Below are 22,272 nucleotides of genomic sequence, written 5' to 3'. Positions count from 1 at the left end.
ACAAACATAACGTCACTTACATCTATTTCCAACAATATATCAATTTAAGAGCAATCACAAGAGCCTCCACTAAAAACTTATAAATCAAAGCTGAATTTTGACAACTCAGAAAAAGACATTAGCGAATGGATACATCTTGAGCTAGATATGTATAAGAAAAATTCAACGGCTATTGCGCATAATTATATAAAGAACATTTTTCAAAGCTCAGTGCTAGTTCCATTTGAATTTAATGTTGCTCAGAACAATTTAAAAACGTATAAAAGAAAAAGAAAAAATTTTAATAAAACACAGGCTAAAAATCAAGCTGAAAATATTACAAAGCAATCACAATTTGAAAAAAATGAAACGAACGTTACATTACTTACATCCATTTCCGACAATATATTAATTGATGAGCAATTACAAGAACATCGATTAAAAACTTATAAATCATGGCTGAATGATGTTGACAGCTCAGAAGAAGAAGATACTAGCAAATGGACACATCTTGAGCCACGTATGCGTAAAAAAGCTTCAACAGTTGCTACGCATATTAATGTACAGAACAGAAATGCAGAAAATAAAGAAAATATAACAAATAAGAAGCAAAACAATATCATTAAATCTTTAAAACGTAAGATAAATCAATTACAAAATATAAAATAATATAAAATTTTTAAATTACAATTACGTACCGTTCGAAGATATAGAATACCAAAAACACAAAAGCAAAATAAAAAGTTTGTAAAACAAATAATAAATAAACAAAATCTACTTCCCATTGCAAAAACTATGATAAATTTGCAGCTACATCCGCCACGTACGCCATACACGCAAGAAGAAAAAAATCTTGCAAGGCAATTATATTACTATTCACCTTCTGCATTCTGTCGTTTAAGAAAAGCAGGTTGTAATTTTCCGGGACAGCGAACAATTCGAAGGTGGCTGGAAGAACATGACATACCAGGATTTTGTGACTTTATATTTCAAAACTTAAAAGACAAGCTTTCTCAGCTTCCAATAGAGGAAAGAGTGTGCGCTTTAAAATGGGACGAAATGTCTATAAAAAGTTATGAGGAATATTCGCAGAAATTAGATCAAATAAAAGGTCTTGTTGATCTTGGACCTTTAGGAAGAAAGTCGGACAGAAGTAAATGTGTTTTTGTATTCTATTTAGATAGTTTAAATGCGCATCATCCATGGTGTCAGCCTTTAGCATACTTTCTACCAGAAAAATGTATGAAAGCAAAGGAAATAGTGATATTAATAAAAGAATGTCTAGATAGACTAAACGAAGCAGGAGCTGACGTACAACTTCTAACATGTGACCAAGGAACTAGCAATCAAAGTACTTATGCTCAACTGGATATTAATACAGATAAACCATATTTTACACATAAAACATATTATGCCTCATTTGATTTTCCACATTTGATAAAAAGATTGACAAGTTTCTTGAGGAGACATACAAATCTGTATTATGATGGAAAAATAATTGCATCATATTCAAATATCGAAATGACATGGTCTATCGACAATGCCACAAAAGGAGGTTCAAATTTGTTATCACACATCACAGAAGCGCACATTTGTCCGAATAATTTCGAGGCGATGAAGGTTAATTTAGCATTCCACTTATTAAGTCATAAGGTTGCATGTATAATGCGATAAAAACAGCTGGCAATGAAAAAGAGTTAGACACTGAACATGGGAAGCAACTGCTGATTTTGCAGAACGTATGAATAATATTATTGTTGCGTGTAATAGTTACAGTATTAAAATGAAAACGACCATTGTCCCCCAAGAATCCCGATTTAATTATTCTATTAACAGATTTCACTGAATGGTGCTCAAGATGGTCAAAATCATCAAAAAATGTAACTCAAATGCCATGTTTCAGAGGCCTTGTTTTAACTACACGAGCTATTCTTGCAATTTATGAAAAACTTGCAAATCAATTTCAAGGATTTGAACTTGCAACAGGATTGTGCAACCAGGATTCGGTAGAACACTTATTTTCTAAACTTAGACAACGTGGAAGGCATAATCCAAATGCAACAGCAAGAATGGTACAATTATCCATGAGACATATATTGTCAACAGGATATATACAAACAAGCGACAAAGATAATGTCGAATGTCCAGAAAGTGAGGCACTTATTACTCAACCAAATCAACTCATGAAAGAGGTAGAAAAAGTCATAAATACAAGTACTGCTACTGTAGAATATGCTGATTTTGAAGATGAGTCATATTTGGAAGATGCGCAACTATTGGAAGAATATGCGGATTTTGAAAATATTGAAAATATAGAAAATATTACTTTACTAACAATAAGTGGTTATGATGAAAATGCTGTTACATATTTCGCCGGATTTGTAGCACGAAGTGTGACAAAAACTAAATGTGAGAATTGTCGTAACGATATGATGAAGACTCCCATGGATGATGCGACAGCAAATGAAAAATGTATTGCATATCGTGAATATTCAGATGATAATGATGATGATGATTATGCTCCTGCAGTGACAAAATTAGTGAGGCCAACTCCTCTTTTAACAAATATAACAAAAACGCAGTTAAAAACATTTAATCATACATGGCAAAATTATTGGGCATCCAATCACGTTCTTGAAAATATTGTAGCTGCATGTGTTCAAGCAACAAATAAAAATCACGCTGGATGGTTGGACAGTAGTCACAAGTGTTATAATCATCGAATGCAAGCTTTGAAATATTTGATTACTGTTAAAACATATTCTCGCACTAGATACAACAATCGTGAAGAGAAAATAAAAAGTAATACTTCTAAAAGAAAAATGAAAAACATTTTAAACAAATAAAAAAGAATAGTGAATAAGATAAAATCCAAAAAGAACATAAACATAAAATATTTTCAACATCGGATCATAATTTTTCATAATAAGTAGAATGTAACAACTATAATGTAAAAGTATTAATTTTACAAACACAAATGTATTAATTACTATATTTTACTGCGCATAACGCAAAATGGATTTCACAACAATTTGTTGCGCATAGCGCAGAATGCATTTTACAACAATTTGCTGCGCATAGCGCAGAATGGATTTTACAACAATTTATTGCGCATAGCGCAGAATTCATTTTACAACAATTTGCTGCGCATAGCGCAAAATGCATTTAACAACAATTTACTGCGCGTAGCGCAAAATACATTAAAAAAATACTGACATCAGAGTTGTGCTTTTATGCATAAAGTATAAATAGTATACATTATGCGTAAATATGTATATAAAATGCAGGGTATGTTAATATATTTTCTTAAATAAATTAAGTTAAAGTTATTTGCTTATAAAATTAATTTCATTACGTCAAAAATTACATGAACAAAAAATAAACTAGTTAAATGTTACATTAGGATTAAATTAATATAAGTTAAATTGAAGATTTTAGTACATACTATTATATTCTAAAGTCAGATATATTAACGTTTTAAAACTTTATTTTTTTTTGTCTTGTGTTTTGTATTATCTAATTTACAATAATTAACATTTTTGTATTCTCTGTATGAAGAAGGTTTGTGTAAATTACACGGAAAGTACACGTTAAAAAATTGTAAATATAATTTCGAAATGTACAAGCACACCCTGACAATAAGTAAAATAACCATGCGAATTGATGCGTATTTGTGTGGTTGTGTGGAATCGGCCGCGATGCTACGGATTCTCGACGGTGGTCAGCGTAGTGTGGTACGTATAACGGACATTATCTTTTACTTTGATTTTCGTTCAGAGAAGCATCGTTGAGCTCGAATACAGCAAACCTGAGTACGTATAATGAAATCGTTCAGAATGAATTCCGATCGGAATTATTTAGTTATTTTTTAAATTTTTATTGTGATTTGTAAGGAAAACGAAATAATTCCAATCATAATTCATTCCGAAGAATTTTATAATATATGCCCTGTTCGAGATAACGATTAATCCTCGTCGTTGTCACTTGCCTAGTCAAAACTGTAAATCGGTGCGACATTACCTGTAGCTACTTCGTCCACAATTCGTTACAGTTCCAGGAAATTGCTCCTGTCAACTGTACCTGTCTGAGAAATACTAGAGGCCGAGGTTACATACAACTTAGTACACTGCTAATTCCATATAAGCCGTGTACACCGTAAAGTAAGTACAAACTTTGTTTTTTCTTAATCCTAAACAACACACATATTATTTATTAAGGCGTGTTGTCCAGGATAATATATAATAAATTTATGCATAATCCTTTTATTAATACATATTTTTGGTATTTTCTGTTTTAGGTTTGAAATCTTAATGAATTAGTTTTTATTACTTTAACAAATATAAAAAAATTCTTTAGCAACTCTTGTCTATGCATTTCTAGAAAGCATTTGAAAAACAGAATAAAAAAAATTGTATATAAATACTGTAAGTAATTTTAACGAAAGAAAGAAGTTAGAGAAATCCATATTTTAACAGGTGAAAATTTTTTTCAGATTTGTTTAATAACATTACCGCGGTATGCAAGAAGATCTATCTCGATAATGACAAACGATCGTCCCGTCAAATAGCTGTTGCTCGTGCGAATCATCTGATCAAATTGCTGAAGGAGTTAAAGCCGCTAATCAGAGCCCAGCTTTGACTCTGCTGTAAGCAGAGACTGGAGAATTAAACAGTGAATTGCTACAGGTAAATAAATTCAATAATTGAAATATAGAAAACGGGTTATCTACTGCTTTTTCATTTACAATTTTCACAGTATGTAATCAACTTTATACAAAACTACACAGGAGATAGACCAAAAAAAATAACGTAAACTCCTGAGAAATATACTACTTATTTTATTAATAAAAAGTTGACCTATTAATTGTTTGTAAGGATAACAGCATACAATACTTAAATAGTCATTATAGCAGTCTTGTAGCATAACAATGATATATTTGCAAAACGTCGTATGTCTGAAAATAATTATTTTACAAAACGAACAAAAAATTATAATAGTGAAGTATTTGATACTGAATGCTAATTTCAATAGTGTCTTAATAGGACGATTAAATCAAAATTTATTGGAGGTGTTTCTTTAAAATTTTTTAACTTTATAACTTTTTTTCAATATTCATATCTTAATATTTTACTTCATATTTTTACAACATTTACTTCGTGTTGTAAAATCATGAAATAACATTTAGATAATATAGCCAAAAGTTGAAATTTAAAATTTTTGTATATTTATCGAGTTAAATTTTTTTATATTTTATTTAAATGCAGAATCTATTTCTGAAACCAATAAATATACAAAAATTTCTAAGTTCTCTATGTTTGTTTATATAAGAGATACATAATTTGCATTACATCCTTTATATATTTAGTATTATCAATTCAAATTTTTATGTATAAGAAGTATGAAGTATAAAAATACCTCTCATCTTGCTTTTTTTTTTTTTTTAATACAAACTCATGTTTACAATGCTAGATATTACTTTAAGTCTTGGATTAAAAACAAAATAAATCTATTTTTAGCATCGTGAATGCTAAGTGACTTACATTATGGTTTATATAAAACATGAATGTGTTTTTTCTCGCATTATAAAGATTCTTTGGTACAGTGGGATATACTGCAGGATGTAATAATCATCCTGGGACACCTATTTTTCTCCAAATTTATAAAATATTGAGTATTTACAGTGTAATCAAATCACCTCGATCTGAAAATTATACAGTTCTAGGTACAAAATGTGAAATTGCAGTCACAATGTCCAAAATTAAAAATTTATTTAATGATGCTCAAAAGAAAGCACCTACAAAAAAATTGAAAGAGAAGCTAGATAATGCTGTTAAAAACAATGATTTCTGTTTTCAATTTATGGATCATGATTATAATCGACCTGAAATCCGAAATTGTGTACTTTATTATGTAACAGGATATTTGTCCAAACATTTTCAGAAATTTATTAATTGCAATACATGCAAAGATGCATTTATAAATCTTGTACAACAAGATTGTTTCATTAGAGCTTTATTAAATAATATAAAAAAAGGACATCCAAATGTAAATTTATTTTACATTTTAAAACATTTAGAAAATTTGTTTACAAAATATTGTCATCGTGCAGATGTTTTCGATTTAATTGTAGAAGAAATATATACACCCAATTTGATATTTCTTTGTAAAGAACACAGCGATCAAGTATTAACCCATGTAATTGAATTCTATATATTATTTTGCATGCAAGCTTATGCGCAAATTAATAACAAAAAAAAAAATTAATCAAAAAATAAAGAAGATGCTAAGTTTTATAAAAATTAACTCAAAAGTGTTTTTTTATAGTATAATATTCAAACTTAATATTACATTGTATAAGTAAACATTGTAAAACCCAATACTGTAAAATTTACTTGTAATAAACTTTTGAACCATAAATATATTTTATTTTGCCCTTTATATATCATGATATTATTATATTCTAATATATAAAGTATTAGTCTAAAAGAGTATTATTTTAATAAAAAGTAAAGTATATGCATTATGAAAGACTTATTTACAACAAAATTACAATAAACATTAGTAAAATATACAAAGCAATAAATATAAGACACTTATAATTAATAACTAAAATGTAACTCAAATTAAAATCAGTGTTTATTAGATGTATTATATATATTTTATAATTTATAAATTGCGTATTCAAAAAGTATTTGTAAAACTTTCAACAATTTTAACTTTAATTTTATGTTGCATACGTATATCGAAGCTGTTATTTTACATAATAAATATAAAGAAAAATATATACATATAATGTATGTATATTTTGCTTTATGTAAAATAACGGCTCTATTATAAAAATACAACGTAAAATTAAACTTGCAATTATTGTTAAAAATTTTATAAATATTTGTTAAATACGTAATTTATAAATTATAAAATATATACAACTTATATACACATATACGTATATACAAGTTATATTTAGAATTTTTAGTTTGAAATTGTTATCGAAAAATATCAATGATCTCGATAATTTTCCATGTCTATCTTCATCGTGTGTGTTAGACAAAGTCAGATGCTATATGTATGTATATATAATAGGCATGAATGTTGCCAGCGCCACGGCGACACTAAGCCGACACGCAAACTACACTCGTGTCAGGGACTGGTGGTATATGCTAGATTGTGATATCGGTAAGTCAGCTATCTATGAGCCAGCGAATTGATGCATCCCTCTACAATGTGGTGCAATGATTCAAATAGCAATTTTGGCTGGAGCACACCGGTTGCACATTTCAGGTGTGCAACTTTTGTATTAGGCTACTTAAATAATTCAGTCCCTTAATGATGTCGCATGTTTGTCTTTACTCGATACACCTCACAAGTGCATATTGAATGTACAGTGAGGTGCAACGATTCGCAGGGTCATGTAGGTAGCTTGAGTTACCGACGCTGAGTCGGTAACGATAACGCACGCGCGCGCTCGGAACATGAATAATTTTATAGATCAAATGTTTTTATTATTTATGTTTATTACTTTATTAGTCTACATATTTGTGTATAACTATATATAATTATGTATAAAATATTTTTAGTGGAAGTGAGAAAGATAAAGAAATAAATTAATATGTCTCAGATACTTTGTTTTCAATTTTAAATATAAATTTATTTAGTTTAATGTAATTATGTTTTTGTTTCTATTGCGTATAAACAAAAACATAATTACATTAAACTAAATAAATTTATATTTAAAATTGAAAACAAAGTATCTGAGACATATTAATTCATTTCTTTATCTTTCTCACTTCCAGTAAAAATATTTCATACATAATTATATATAGTTATACACAAATATGTAGACTAATAAAGTAATAAACATAAATAATAAAAACATTTGATCTATAAAATTATTCATGTTCCGAGCGCGCGCGTGCGTTATCGTTACCGACTCAGCGTCTGTAACTCAAGCTACCTACATGACCCTGCGAATCGTTGTACCTCACTGTACACAAAGTGGACATGAGGAAATAGTCGGAGCTAGTTTGTGTGTCACCAGTACGGTGGCACACGATGCGCTCCAGCCAAAATCGCTAAAAGAGTCATAGTAGATGGCTGACTTACCGACGCCACAGTCATATACAGGGTGTTCAATAATGGCTGTGTCAACGTTTTACCATAGGAGCATGATTTACCGACGGATATATATTTTTAACATATTATTATATTAGAAATTACAAATGCGTGCTCCTATGGTAAAACATGGGGACAACCATTATCGAACACCCTGTACAGGATGTTCATTAATGGTTGTACTTACTTTTTATCATAGGAGCATGATTTACCGTCGGATATGTATTTCTAACATATTATTATATTAGAAATAACAAATACGTGCTCCTATGGTAAAACGTGGGGACAACCATTAATAAACAGCCTGTATTGTAATTTTATAACGATTTCCGCTGGGGCACACCGGTTGCACATTTCAGGTGTCGGTGTAGTTTTTGTGTTTAGTTAGTCAAATAATGCAGTCTCTCAGTGGTGCCGCGTGTTCGTCTGGGTTTGATACACCTCACAAATGCATATTGGGTGTCATAGTAGATGGCTGACTTACCGACGTCATAGTCTAACATATACAATATATGCTAGACTGTGGCGTCGTAAGTCAGCCATCTACTATGACCACTGTGACCCGTCGAATCAATGACGGGCAGTGTACACAAAGTGGACATGAGAAAATAGTCGGGGACAGTTTGTTTACCATCGATAAGGTGGCACACCGATGTGCTCCAGCCGAAATTGCTATTAGACTGCGGCGTCGGTAAGTCAGCCGTCTACTATTACCCTTTGAATCATTGCACCGCACTGTGCAACAATTCGCTGGATTGTAGTAAATAGTTGACTTACCGGCGTTGAATCGATAACGATGAACGCGCGCACGTGACAAAATAATAAGCTGAGTTGGGACGTCGGACAAAAAAAATATTAAAACAACCCAAGTAGTATTGTTCATTGGTTTACATTCGTAAAAGAGTTAAATTAAATTCTGTTTTTAACAATTTGAATTTTTTACACGTGTGCCAATCTAGAATGCCACATTGTATTTTACATGATTTTTTTTAAAAGGGTTATTAAGTATAAATGTTAATAAAAAAATAAATTATTACTAAAAAATTGTTGACTTACAAAAATATTAATGAAAAATTCAGCTATATTTATAGAAACTATTTTTACTCATAAACGAAAATCATAAACGGTCATTTTATGACTTTCGGTAACAATATCGCAATTAAAGTAATATTTTTGGCAAGAAAAATTTAGCTAAATAAATCAGACTGAAATGTTGAAAAAGAACTCCTCTTATTTAAAATATTATAGTTTTCTTTTCCTAGCAGAAATTACAAATGATTATTTATATCTTGATAGCACAGAGAATTCAAAAAGAATAAAAGAATCAAATTTATATCTTCAATTCTGAGTTCAAATTAAGACAAAAAAGAATTCTGCAACTTAAAATAAAAGAAAATTCAGAAGTAATAACATAAACCTAAATATTTTTTAACTTTGTGTACTATTTGGATAACTAAGTTTAAATTTTAAAGTTTGAAAAGTAAACAATACCTTGTCGCCTTTGGAGCTTTGTTAAGGCCGTTAAATGATCCACGTGAAATGATCACAAAATTGCTCGTTAATTGTTCGAAGCAAGTTCGCCGAGGAATGTTCGATGCGTTTGCATCGAATACCGACAAATGTACTTTTGCAGCGAAAGGCGCTCGTGTCTCCTTTTATAACCTCCGATCCCGTTGAGCGGTCCTTCGTTCGGGTTTTCCTGATGTACCCTTTTTTGTAGCCTGTTTCGTAGCTTGTTTCGCAAACATCATTCTGTCTCTCTTTAACATTCGGTAGACAAAAATAAAACGACTCGGATAATAAAATGCTTTTATGGTGATATCATGATGCCCAAAATATTGATATTTGGATGCACCCGGGTGAGGAATTCTGAAATGGTGGAAATGACACTTTTGTGGGTATACCGCTATGGTGGTTTCAAAAATCGCACACATACTATATATACCGTAATTAACATATGAACTTGTGTCAAGGCATATCAATATGGTAGTTTCGGCGTGTTCCGACTCTAGATATTTTTACATTTTATGCCTGTCATCTGGCAATTATATTCAATTATAATCACACGTATGAATGCGTAATTATACACGAGCAAATTCTTGTAACGTTTACTCTGAACAGGCAGGACAACACATGTATGATAATCTGCTACACAATCGACAATAGCGCTCCAACAAGCTTACGCAAATCCAAATCTGGTAAAAGGGGCACATTAGGGGAACAGCCTCTGACGACCTTGACCTTGACATATGTTATCAAGGAGAAGGTACTGAGTGACTTACAAAAGGCTTTAAGTAATGCTCATTTCTTATTAAAATATATTACAGAAAGAAAAAAGTTTTTTTTAATTATTTCAGAAAATATTTATTTTACAAAAAAAATGTATAAAACAAAAAATGAAGCTCGCAATAAACTTTATAAAAAATCTCATATACATTTTTTATCTAACTTCAATACTTTAGTCGTTATAGTGGAAATATAGTTTTGCATGAAAAGTAGATGCTTCAACACACACCGTCTCAGTCTACTAATGACGGGGAGGGTGCGGAAGGGGGTGGGCTATAATTTCAAATCTAATGTCGCAACATCAATTAGATATCCTTGGTCAAATTACAACTAAAATAGGGTTAGGTTGGGTTAAAAAAAATATGGGGCGGGAGGGGGGACGGAGCCTCTCCCCCGCCGAAGCATCTACTTTTCACGCAAAACTACTAAAAGTAAGAAAAAATTATTTTAAAACAGTTTTTCTACTATAACGACTAAAGTATTGAAATCAGGTAAAATATGTATACGACCTTTTTTATAGGGCTTATTACGGGCTTTATTTTTTGTTTGACACATTTTTTCGTAAAATGAATATTTTCTGAAATAAGTAAGAAAAACTGTTTTTCTCTTTCTCTAATAATGTTTTTTTAATAAGAAGTGAGCATTATTTAAAACCTTTTGTATGTCACTCAGTACCTTTCCATTGATAACATATGTCAAAGTCAAGGTCGTCAGAGGCTGCTCCCCTAATGTGCACTTTTACCCCAAACCCTTCGCTGCATTCATGAATCGCCTTAAATAGATTTGTACGGAATTTATCATATATTTCGTGCACTGGCAGGTCCAGTGAATTGAAACTGCAATTAGAAAATACAGTTTTAGCTCCGTAATTTTATGTTGATTTAATTTCAGCTTATACACGCAAGAAAATATTTAAAAAATTTCTTTCTTCATATATTTACCAAGCTTGTGCAGATGGAAGCTTGTCTGCTGACCTTCCTTCTTTGAATTTGGAATTTTTGTATGCCATTCTAACGCGGCGAAATCTTGTAACGGCACTTTGGACGTACTAGTAACAAATTGTAAGTACTTTGCACGATCCGCTTGATCAAAACCTTGTAATGCACCAGAACCAATGAATCTATGAGTAGGAAAAAATAAAATATAGTATAATTCAATTCTTTCAAACTTGAAATAATACAAAATGTGCCTGTAAAGACGTAGCAGTGTATTTATGATGCTCACAAAAAAGGTTACAAACCCGGAAATTCAAAAAATTTTATGTACACATAAAGGAGTTCATCTATTACACAAAAATATTTTTTGTTCGTGCCCAATTTCAGTTTAAAAAAGTAAAACACCCGTTTAGAAAAAATCGGTTTTTTTCTTTCCAAACGAATATTGTCGAAACTATTGGGCATCATGAGGATACTTTGTTATATACAACAAGGATACTTTGTTATATATGGTTGGATTTGTATAAAAATCTGCTTTAATTTTGTCATTAAAATATTTAAAAAATTTTAAAAAAAATATGAAGTGATAGGAAAAATATGAAAAATTATTTAAAAAAATTTCTTTAATTACTGTTGTAAATTATTATTTGAACCATTTAACTTTTATTCAAAATATTTTTTTCTATTTCTTCTCTAGTTTCGACGATATTCACTTGGAAAGAAAAAAACTGATTTTTTTATAAAAGATGTTTCAGCCCCTTAAACTGAAAATAAGCACAAACAAAAAATATTTTTATGTTATGGATGAACTTCTCTGTGTACACAAAATTTCAGAATTTTGTGAATTTCCTGGCTTGCAAACCTTCCTTATTAATCTAAAAGTAGTCTCGAGAAACGTGGAGAGAGACATCGTTTTCGGATCATAGTCTAGTGGAACAGTACAAAGAGTAATATGAAAAACAATAAGAAAAATAATAAATAAACAAGTTAAGAACGACTACAAATATAAATTAATGAAAATAATAAAAGTCAATTTGTGAAAATAATAAATAAGAAACAAAAAATAATAAAATATAACAAATTGAAATCTGTACAAGTCAAAGTTATAAAATTGTAAAAAGGAATTTAAAAAGGAAGGAATTTGAAAGCTGTACAAGTCAAAAGTGTAAAATTGTAAAAAAGAATAAATAACTTATAAAATAATATTTTTTATCATACCTGTGAGTTCCGAAAACGTTATCTTACAATGGTCTAGTTTCCACCGAAACATTAATCCGTATCCAATCCGGTGTAGAACCAAATTGAAGTCGATGGAAACATGTCGGATTGAACTCAGTTTATTCTCAATGCAATCCACAAGTTCTAGTGGAGTGGCAGCAAATTGCACCCGGTGGAAACGGTTGTAACTAGTTAAAACTGAGTATTGCCAACCTGTATTTATCTTATTCCATGTTTACGGGTGCTGGGTTCTGTAAAAAAGTCCAAAGAGGTTACAAATCTCATATAATTCATTATAAAAATTTAATAAAAATCTATAAGTTCAGATAAAATTATATAAAATAATTCTATTCTATTTTAATATATATATATATATATTCTATAAAGTTAAGTTGGCCCTACTGAAATATCAATCGTCTTTACTTCTACTCCACTTCTAATGAAAACAAAACATTAAACTTGTCTTGCACCGAAGTAAAACCAAATTAAGCGTATCGGTGAAAACTAGACCAATTAGACAATAATATGAGTGTCACAACACAATGACTTTGTTTACACCGAATACTTGATACGCGTAATATTTAGTAACTTTCTATTCAATTATCTTAGTTCAGAAATGAATAATAAGGAACGAACGAGCGAGAATTGCTCGGCTAAAACGGTAGCAAAGGAAAGAGGCGGAAAGGGATAGGACTTAAGAAAGGGAAATACGTTCAAGAAAGGAAGATAAACATTGGGCAAAAGTTCGGTATTGCTTTGTTTGTTGAGTCCTTTTTGTTATTTTTTAATATGTTACATCTCAGATAGAGATCTTTTAACGAAATACGGTTCTTTATCTAAAATTTCTACGCTCTCCCAATCGTGGTTATTAGCAATGCGATGTTTTGTAATGACAGAAGGAGAGCTAGATTTCCTGATATCCGATTTATGTACCGTGAGTCTCGTTTTTAACTGACGTTTTGTCTGTCCCACATAGGACGACTCGCAATCTTTACAATTGATTTTATAGACTACATCGTTGCACGATAGTCGATCAATATGATCTTTTTCTGCCGTTATAAATTTGTTAAGTTTAAAGGGAATTGTAAAAGCTACGTTACAGTCATGCTTATTGGGGAGAGACAAAAATTTCTTAGATACCGAATTAATATAAGAGATTATAAAGCACCTTGTCAAATGCTTTTTCGCCCCGCCGGTGTCATTTTTATAAAAAAAGTATTTTAAACTAAAATAAATTGTAAAAAAAATAAAATTCAATGAATTTTGCGCGCTCAGACATGGTGACATGACAAAGTACCACAAGGGTACATACCTCTTGACATTGAGATTGTCATATAAATACGCAGTGACATTTATATTAAAAAATTATTTCTACAGGAAACATATTTGTACATTACATATGCGTAAATATTATGTTTTCAACAAAATATCAATTCAATAATAAGATGTTACGATAGCCGTTGGGTCAGCTGTGAAAATAAATTCATTACAATTATCGATATTATTGATATATTACCATAAAAGTTCTTATCATATGAACATGGTAAAGAATTTGTTTTGACAGCTGTCCTAACAGCTATCGTACTATTTTGTTATTAAATTAATATTTTGTTGAAAACATAAAACATTAATTATGCATATGTAATGTACATTCAAATATGTTTTCCATAGAAATAATTTCTTATTAAAAATGTCTCTGCGTATTTATATGACAACCTCAATGTTAAAAAGTACCTTGTCATGTCACCATGCCTGAGTCCGTGAAATATCAGCTTTGTGATTCGTAAACTTTAATCGCGAATAACTTAAAAACCATTATACTCTCGACATTTTTGTATTAGGATATTTTTCTTAAAATATTTCAAAGAATCTGCTCTTAAGAGAAAATGCGAGCTTTTTGGGACATTTTGTATATATTATCGTTATTATTGTAACATATATAATGTTTGTTCTCATAACACGTTGCCCAATGCAACGGGCAAAATTCGAGTTTTTATTACCCTGCGAATTCCATGAATTAATACGTAATCTTATAGCTAGCAACTGTACTACTCTGTCTATTTCAGAAGCAACTGATAATTTAAAGCTATGTTATTAATGTTATTAATGTTAATTAATTGTCGTTTTTTGCTGTTTGACTCACCAGTTTAATCATTATTATCGCTGCTATTCTCAGCATTATTTTCAACTTGCATCTTGTCGGTTTCAAAGTCGTTGCTTTGACGATCTCAATACTTCAGTAATAGCCTCCTTGAATAAAGTTTGTGTTAATTTAAAATTGGGATTTGCCGCCGTTGCTTCTGTATGGATATAAAGGAATAATATAAATTATTGCAATTTTTTCATGTAAACTCTGAAAGAGAAACTGTTTTCTTTTGTACATTGAATTGTTTCGTATGTTTCACATCGATATATTTGCAAAGTGTAAAAATATGCAGTGAGGTCGATTTATAAGATTTTCTACAAAACATAATCAAAATTCACTATAATTTCTAAATGCTATTTTTTAAAATTAAATTACCCGATCTATAATAAAACTATAATATAACGCTTTAATACTTTAACTTGTTTTTTAAAGAATTTATAAGAACATTTGCCCTGACATATATAATTCTTCATTCTGTATCCGTAAATATTATTTTGTGAGTGAATATATTTTGTAAATAATATATTAATACTTACTAATACATAATCATTAATAAGCATTTAATGACGAATCGTGTTCAGAAAGCTGATTGTTTGGATAAGTTTTATAAAGCAACAAGTTTAGATTGACAAGATGCCCATCTTTCCTGAAATTTACAATGCTCTTTCATACGATGCTCCAATAAATTTTGCATTATGTCGCTCGTCTTTAGCTTTCTGGGAAGATCTAAATTAGCATCTAACGTTTGAACGTCTTTTGCAAGTTTCGAGAACGGTAATAGAATATCTTTGGCTATAGATACTATTAGACTAGTAACGCTTGCAATATTTTCCTTTATGACACATACATTAGATTATAAAGTGCTTATATTATTCATAATTAATCATTTTCTGAAATCTGTGAAATATATCTGTAGCAATTATGGCAAGATTTTTAATTACCCCAGGCAACAATTGTCTAGCTTCAGTTGTTCTCATTTCTTGAAAGAATGCACCTGTGTGTATCGCACGAAAATGACTCTTGACGCATTCTATTGATATTTTCAGGGTTGGCAAATTTACTTTATAAAAGTAACTCGTTACCGTTACCGTTCTTCTCTCTACAAAGTAATTCGTTACCGTTACTCGTTACTGATTTTAAAAGGTAACTCGCTACCGTTACTTAAAAATTAACGAATCGTTACTATTTTTGTTACTTTTTTATATTAATCAACGGCATACAAATTTCTGAAATAAATATAAATTGATTTTTTATCTTCTAAAGAAATAAGGTTCAAAATATATGTATACAATTATACTAAATACACGTATAATTTTCACTCAACGTCTCTTTATTCTATTTACTAACGTCACACATATTTGTATCCAATATAATCACAGATAGTTCAGTTTTGATTGCATTTTTGCACCAAAAAGATCTGTTAATTATTTCTAAAAGAAATTGATGTTGTATAGAATCATCATTAAGATGACCACTTTCTTAATACAGTATCTCTCACGCTAAATAGTCTTTCTACACTTGCACTACTTAGGAGTGCAGTAATGTATTTAATAAAAAGTGATTTAACTTTTGCATAATTAAATAAATTTTCTACGCTCGTATTGTATACATATTAAATAGATATGAGGCCAATAAACAAGCAATAACGGTTGTCGTATATAAAATATTTATTCCGTTATGAGGTCAATGGGACGTTTCGGACTTACTTGTCTTTCTTCAGCCGTGTAAAAGTTATTTACATAATTTCGAGTCGAGACACATTAGATTTCTCTGTATTGAGTATGTCCGGATGTTGCAATCTGTCCGTCATTTTTACCATGTTGGCATGATGTAGATGTTCCATAACGCTAAGCCATTGGTGAGACAACGTTTCGTAAATGCGTGTCTCTGTGTGCGAATTTTAGTGTCAACCGGTTCCATGATAATAATTTGGGCAGACTACAATGGTTAAAATAAATAGTACAAATAATGATAATTTAGACGCAAAGTGGTTATAATAAATCACATTGATAAAAAAGATTGAACGAAGAGCGGAGAAATGAATATAATGAATAAAACTCACTCAACACAATGCGGCCGTTAGAGAATATATAATGATACTATGGCCGAAGTAACAAACGCAGGAGCGTGTCCGTTTTGCTCGACGTTAAATCTAAACTGAGTTCAAGGAGACGGTGGATCGAGATCAATACGTTACAATGTGTTCTTAAACTTAGCAAACTAATCTGTTCAGTAATTCAAAATAAGACTCATGTAGAAGCTCACAAGTGTCTGTTTGCAAGTTGAGACCGTTGGTTTGTTCTTTTATGTGTATCATTTCTGAAATAAGTCTTTTGTAGTTCTACATCTGGGTTCTATATCTAAGATTGTTGCATTATTCCAATCTATTGAATGACTATGTTGAATGATATGATCTGAAATTACAGAATGCTTCGATGAATCAGATTTTAAGTTACTCATGTGTTCTTTGATTCTCGTGTTTAGTTTTCTTTTTGTTTAGCCCACGTAAGAAGCATCGCAATCGTTACATTTTAATTTGTATACAACGTTGTTCGTGGAGATAGAATTATCTCTGTCTTTCTGTGCTTTTACGATTATATTGAGTCGATTTAAACATCTGTAGCCTGTTATAAATTTATTCTTGTTAATGACAGAATTTACCATTTCGGATACATTTTTTATATACGGGATAGTGAAAAATTTTTTTGCATTTTCAGATTCGCTTTCCTTCTGAGTGTTTTTTCCTTTGTCTGTAATTCTGTCGTTGACAAGTTGTTTTAGTCTGAGATTAATTTTGTTAAATATTAGTTCTAGAGGATAGCCGTTGTCTCTCAATAGTTTTATAACCAGTTCAAAGTTTTTTTGATGAAAATCCGGGTCAAAACGGGGACATACTCAATACAAAGGAATCTAATGTGTCTTGACTCGAAATTATGTAAATAACTTATACACGGCTGAAGAAGGACAAGTAAATCCAAAACGTCCCATTGACCTCATAACAGAATAAATATTTTATATACGACAACCGTTATTGCTCGTTTATTAGCTTTATATCTATTTAATTTTGCATAATTTGGCATCTCAACATTAGAATTATTTGATTATAAAAATTGTTTGATATTGTCGGATTGCTATCATCTAACAAATTAATACGCTCCATCTATACAAAGTAACGATAAAAGTAACTATTCAAATTGTTACAATTATCGACAAAATGTAACTCATTACCATTATTGTTATAAATTATGAAATGTAACGCCGTTAATTATTCGTTACCAAAAAGAAGTAATTGTAACGGTAACGACATTACAAGTAACGCGTTACTTGTTAACCCTGGATATTTTCTACAACAATTACAAAACCAGAGTATTGCATAAGTCCCAAACGGGAAGACAATCTCCAGTGGACAAGTATTCCATTTGCACATCAATGTTGCACCGTAACTTAGTAACATTTAATCTTTCCTATAAATATTTCAAATTAATTATTTATTGATGTATCTTGCTTCATTTTTTTCATAAGACCAACATTACATATAAGATACTTACGCACTCTTAAGGTGTATCCATTACCAACACTCTTGGCACGCTTCAAAATATGATGCTTTACCCCAACCAGCTCTGAACACAGTTTTTCTTTGAGAACCTCTAGACACAAGTGCCCGCCCATTAAATATTCTTTCTTCATCATAGAGTCTATACCCTCAACGGCGCATTTGTGATTTATAAGTACAAACAATTTTTTGATTATAACTCATAAATACAAGTAAATTGAATTTATCAGCAGGTTTGTCAAGATGAACAGCGACACAATTCCTGTATAATAAAGCAAAGTGATGAAATTGAGAATACAGATATTATTATTTCGAGATTTACACATAATACAAACAAATAATTAAGATTGAACTTACTTAATAATGTAATCACAAACGTCTATATCAGTCGCATCTACAGGCAATTAGGAAAATTTTATTCCACATATTTTTCTTATGTATGCTTTACACTATTCATGCCAGTGTAGGCCCTTTTCGTGTAGGGCACGCAACATATTCATGATACTGTTATTGTCATAAAGATCATCCTCGCATCCAGTGAGTAATGCTTTATAAATGCACGAGTCAATTACATTTTACAAACACTTTAACATCATTATTAATAGCACATAGCATGTAGCTTTTTTGTATGCAAACGCAAATTTTGCAGAATCATTGGTCACGTAGTGCATCGTATTATTCTGTAAAGACATGTACAGCTATAATGATATAGGTATATGAAAATGTGACGAGAGAAATAATGCAAAAAAAAATTTCCATTTATACACGTACAACAGTAAAGTTGTCATCCCGAACACTTCTCAAAAGAAGTCGCTGAATTGGTTGTCGTGACTTTTCCGAGTTGGTCTCTTGATAGTTTCGTTGTCATCATGGAGTAGGAGAATTCTCCTACTCCGTGGTTGTCATTATTGGCCTAGTTTACACGCACCGGCAGAAATAGTGTCTCTCCGCGCTGACGCTCGGCTGCCGCACACACACGAAGCCGCGCATGTACATATGTGTTTCTTTGCAGCGTGTCGGAGGCACTGAACTCAATACATACAGGAAAGAGCCGTGGCTGGAAAAAAGCGATCAGAGAGAAAGGTTTACGTTATGTTAATTGCTTCTTTCTGTCGTAGGCCTCTTTTTTTAGCGGTACAAGCATCGTCAAAAGTATGCTGACTGATGAATTCAGAGAACGATTCAGAGGCACTTTAGGAGGTTTGACTAACTTTTAGATATGATTGTAATATTAAAAATGGCGGGTTTCAAGAGCTTAAGAAGAAAAGAGACAGCCAATATAATGGTAACCTCTCTCTCTGACCGGCCTTTTACACACGATTTCTATAGGACGGCTTTTTCCTGTATGTATTGAGTTCAGTGGTCGGAGGTCGGGATGCGGGCAGAAAATAGTGGGAGGTGTTTCAATAGCATTTTCCTCACTCGACGCTGGGTCGAGAGAGAAGACACGAATCGACATGCTGGAAAAGCTCTGTGTCCCTTGCTATGCGCCTATACGGGCGGTATACGGGATACCACAGTTGGTCGCGGGCTGTTTTAATTTTTAATTACACAAAGAAATTTACTCGGATACAAAAATTTGTTTAAAAAATAATGTAAATAGAATTACGATTTTTAATAATAAATTAAAATTATGTCATCACGGCAATACAGCTTCAATTCATAAAACTGTTACTTTATGTCGAGACCTAATTTTAATTAATTAATGAAACTTGTAAATCTCTTTAAACAATTACTTATTAAAATAATCTGTATTAGAAAATAATTTTAATTCAATTAATTTGGGAAACACGTACGAGCGCGGCTTCGCGTGTGTGCGGCAGTCGAGCGTCAAGGATACAAATTCTACCGGTGCGTGTACACCGAGCACTTAATACGCGTACTAACTCGTAATTTTCTAGTAAATTATCTTACTTTTGACGATGCGTGTATATATGATACATATATCATATTTCATTATCTCGATTCATATTTTACCAGCTTGGTATACTATTCTTTAAACTCATTGCTAAAATTAAGATAATTTAATAGAAAATTATTAGTTAGTACGTGTATCAAGTGCTTGATGTAAACTAGGCCATTAGCATACGTACAAGTCGCCCCAAACCTTTGGTAATGAAGTGTCCACCCCATTCTTGTTCATGTTCATCATGTGCAACTAATTCGTTAGAACTCATCATTTTGTTCAAATAACACCGATTAAACATTATTTGGCCATGTAGCAAAATTGCTTTTAATGATTCTGTAATTTAAAAATATATTGTATAAAATTTGTTCAGAATATTGTTAAGTTAGGTTGAACAGAAACGTAAAGGAAATATTCTCTTACTTATGCTTTCGTCCTTCATGACAAAAAACAGGTAAGAAAAATATAACGTTAACGGGCGATCACGTCCGTCACGATCGCGACACGATCGTCCGCCAAACAAATTCACACTCATTTATACTTCACATGTTGACCCAATGTACCAAACTATGTGTATTCCTCGTATTCCTTTCGGAGTATCGCACCGGACTGAAAGCTAAGAGCAAAACGATCCCACTCGTTACGAGCGCTGTACCGGCGAATCCGGTTAGTGGCGAGAGGGAAGGGGGTTAGATAAATACAACGCGGCAAAATCGAATTTTAATATTTAAAAGCTCTATGTCACCCTAGGCGCTAATTCCGGGTCTTAGTACATATGAATACATAAAAGGTTCTTTTTTAAATTGGTAATTATGATTTTAGATAGTGCTTCCCAAAGATTTACTCTGCACAGAAGGCACAGAATGCCTTAACGCTTGTTTTCATATGCGTTTTATACACATAACATATTCTATATGAAACACATTAGCATACAGAAAGTAGCATAAATGCATTAATAACCGCTTTTGTTTTTGCAAAGAGAAAATTCAGATGTGCCGTGAGAAATCAATTCAGTATCTTCCTCTAATTTTGTTTCTTCATCGTCTTCTGATCTTCTTCTTTTTTTACTTATAATTCCACATTTGCAACAATTTCGCAACTTACTTCTGTAAGAATCTACTAATTTTCCATTGGAAATTTTTTGCTGACGTTCGTCAGTTTTAGATAGACAGTGATAAATGCCAATAATTTCAGTGGGAAATATTTTAATAATTTAACTTGCGGTCAAATCAAAATGTTCGTTTCTTAAAGGTGCCCTAACAAAAATATTTATAATTACTATTAAATCAAACTAAATCAAATTATTATACTGAACCAATATTAAATCATTCCAGATAGTAGCAACGTTAAAATATTCTTGAAATATTTTCTGCTATTGGGAAATATTATTAAATTATTATGCATAAAAAAAATCTCTTACCCTTGTTGGTAACAACAGAATAGAGACATCAATTGTGTAATAATTATATCAAAAGTTTTAAACGGTCTATTTAATTTTCAATTTTATTTTGCTTCTTTGTAGCTCTAGCAAACATTTACTTTTTTGGAATATTGATAAAATTTGATTGTATTTTTTCTTTTTATATTGTATTTTCTTTACAAGCAAAATCTACATGTTCTGTAAACATGTTCTTAAAAATGTTTGTAAAAAGATACCCAAAAATTTAGAGAATCATTTATTCGAGACATTGTGTAAAGTCCTAGCAATACAGTCATCGTCGTTTAATTTAAACTAAATTATGTATTAAAATATTATGTTCTGCTATTTAATTTTATGTGCATGCGTTATACTGCGGCTGCGTTTTGCAGCCACTGACAAAATTATCAGGCACCCTTGCTTTCTGATAACATTTATAAAAACAATGTTATTTCTTTATTTGAAAAAATTGTAAAATAAATAGGGTGCCTAATAATTTTGTCAATGGTTGTATTTTTTTGTTCCTATTTTTACGTATAGATAATTAATTCATTGAACTTTCCTAATCGAATATTTTTCTCGTATCCTTATACGACGGTTACACGTGTCCGGAGCAACGGCCTTGATCGCGCGGTTCTCACGCGAAACCGTATTTTCCGCTATCTCATACAACAAGTTAGTCATGTAGTCGTTAAAAAAATTTTTTTTTTATATTGGGTT

The 22,272-nt window shown here is 31.2% G+C and overlaps 1 long non-coding RNA gene across 2 annotated transcripts; it reads right to left on the bottom strand.

Annotated features, from left to right (window-relative positions):
* Nucleotides 1-4,793: 4,793 nt before the first annotated feature.
* LOC113004292 lies at nucleotides 4,794-20,740 on the bottom strand. Of its 2 annotated transcripts, none has more exons than XR_005574293.1 (13): nucleotides 20,559-20,740; nucleotides 19,001-20,471; nucleotides 18,587-18,909; nucleotides 18,225-18,491; nucleotides 16,739-18,140; nucleotides 16,383-16,614; nucleotides 15,618-15,902; nucleotides 15,213-15,322; nucleotides 14,674-14,830; nucleotides 12,531-12,781; nucleotides 11,319-11,497; nucleotides 9,583-11,213; nucleotides 4,794-5,680 (listed from the first exon to the last, which is right to left on the bottom strand). It is a non-coding gene; the product is annotated as an uncharacterized LOC113004292 (long non-coding RNA). The 2 variants fall into 2 exon arrangements; XR_005574292.1 differs by lacking the exon at nucleotides 4,794-5,680 and adding an exon at nucleotides 8,967-9,470.
* Between the last annotated feature and the right edge of the window lie 1,532 nt (nucleotides 20,741-22,272).

The sequence above is a fragment of the Solenopsis invicta genome, chromosome 3 (assembly GCF_016802725.1).
Source record: "Solenopsis invicta isolate M01_SB chromosome 3, UNIL_Sinv_3.0, whole genome shotgun sequence".
NCBI lineage: Eukaryota > Metazoa > Arthropoda > Insecta > Hymenoptera > Formicidae > Solenopsis > Solenopsis invicta.
This window is presented reverse-complemented; position numbering and strand designations above follow the sequence as displayed.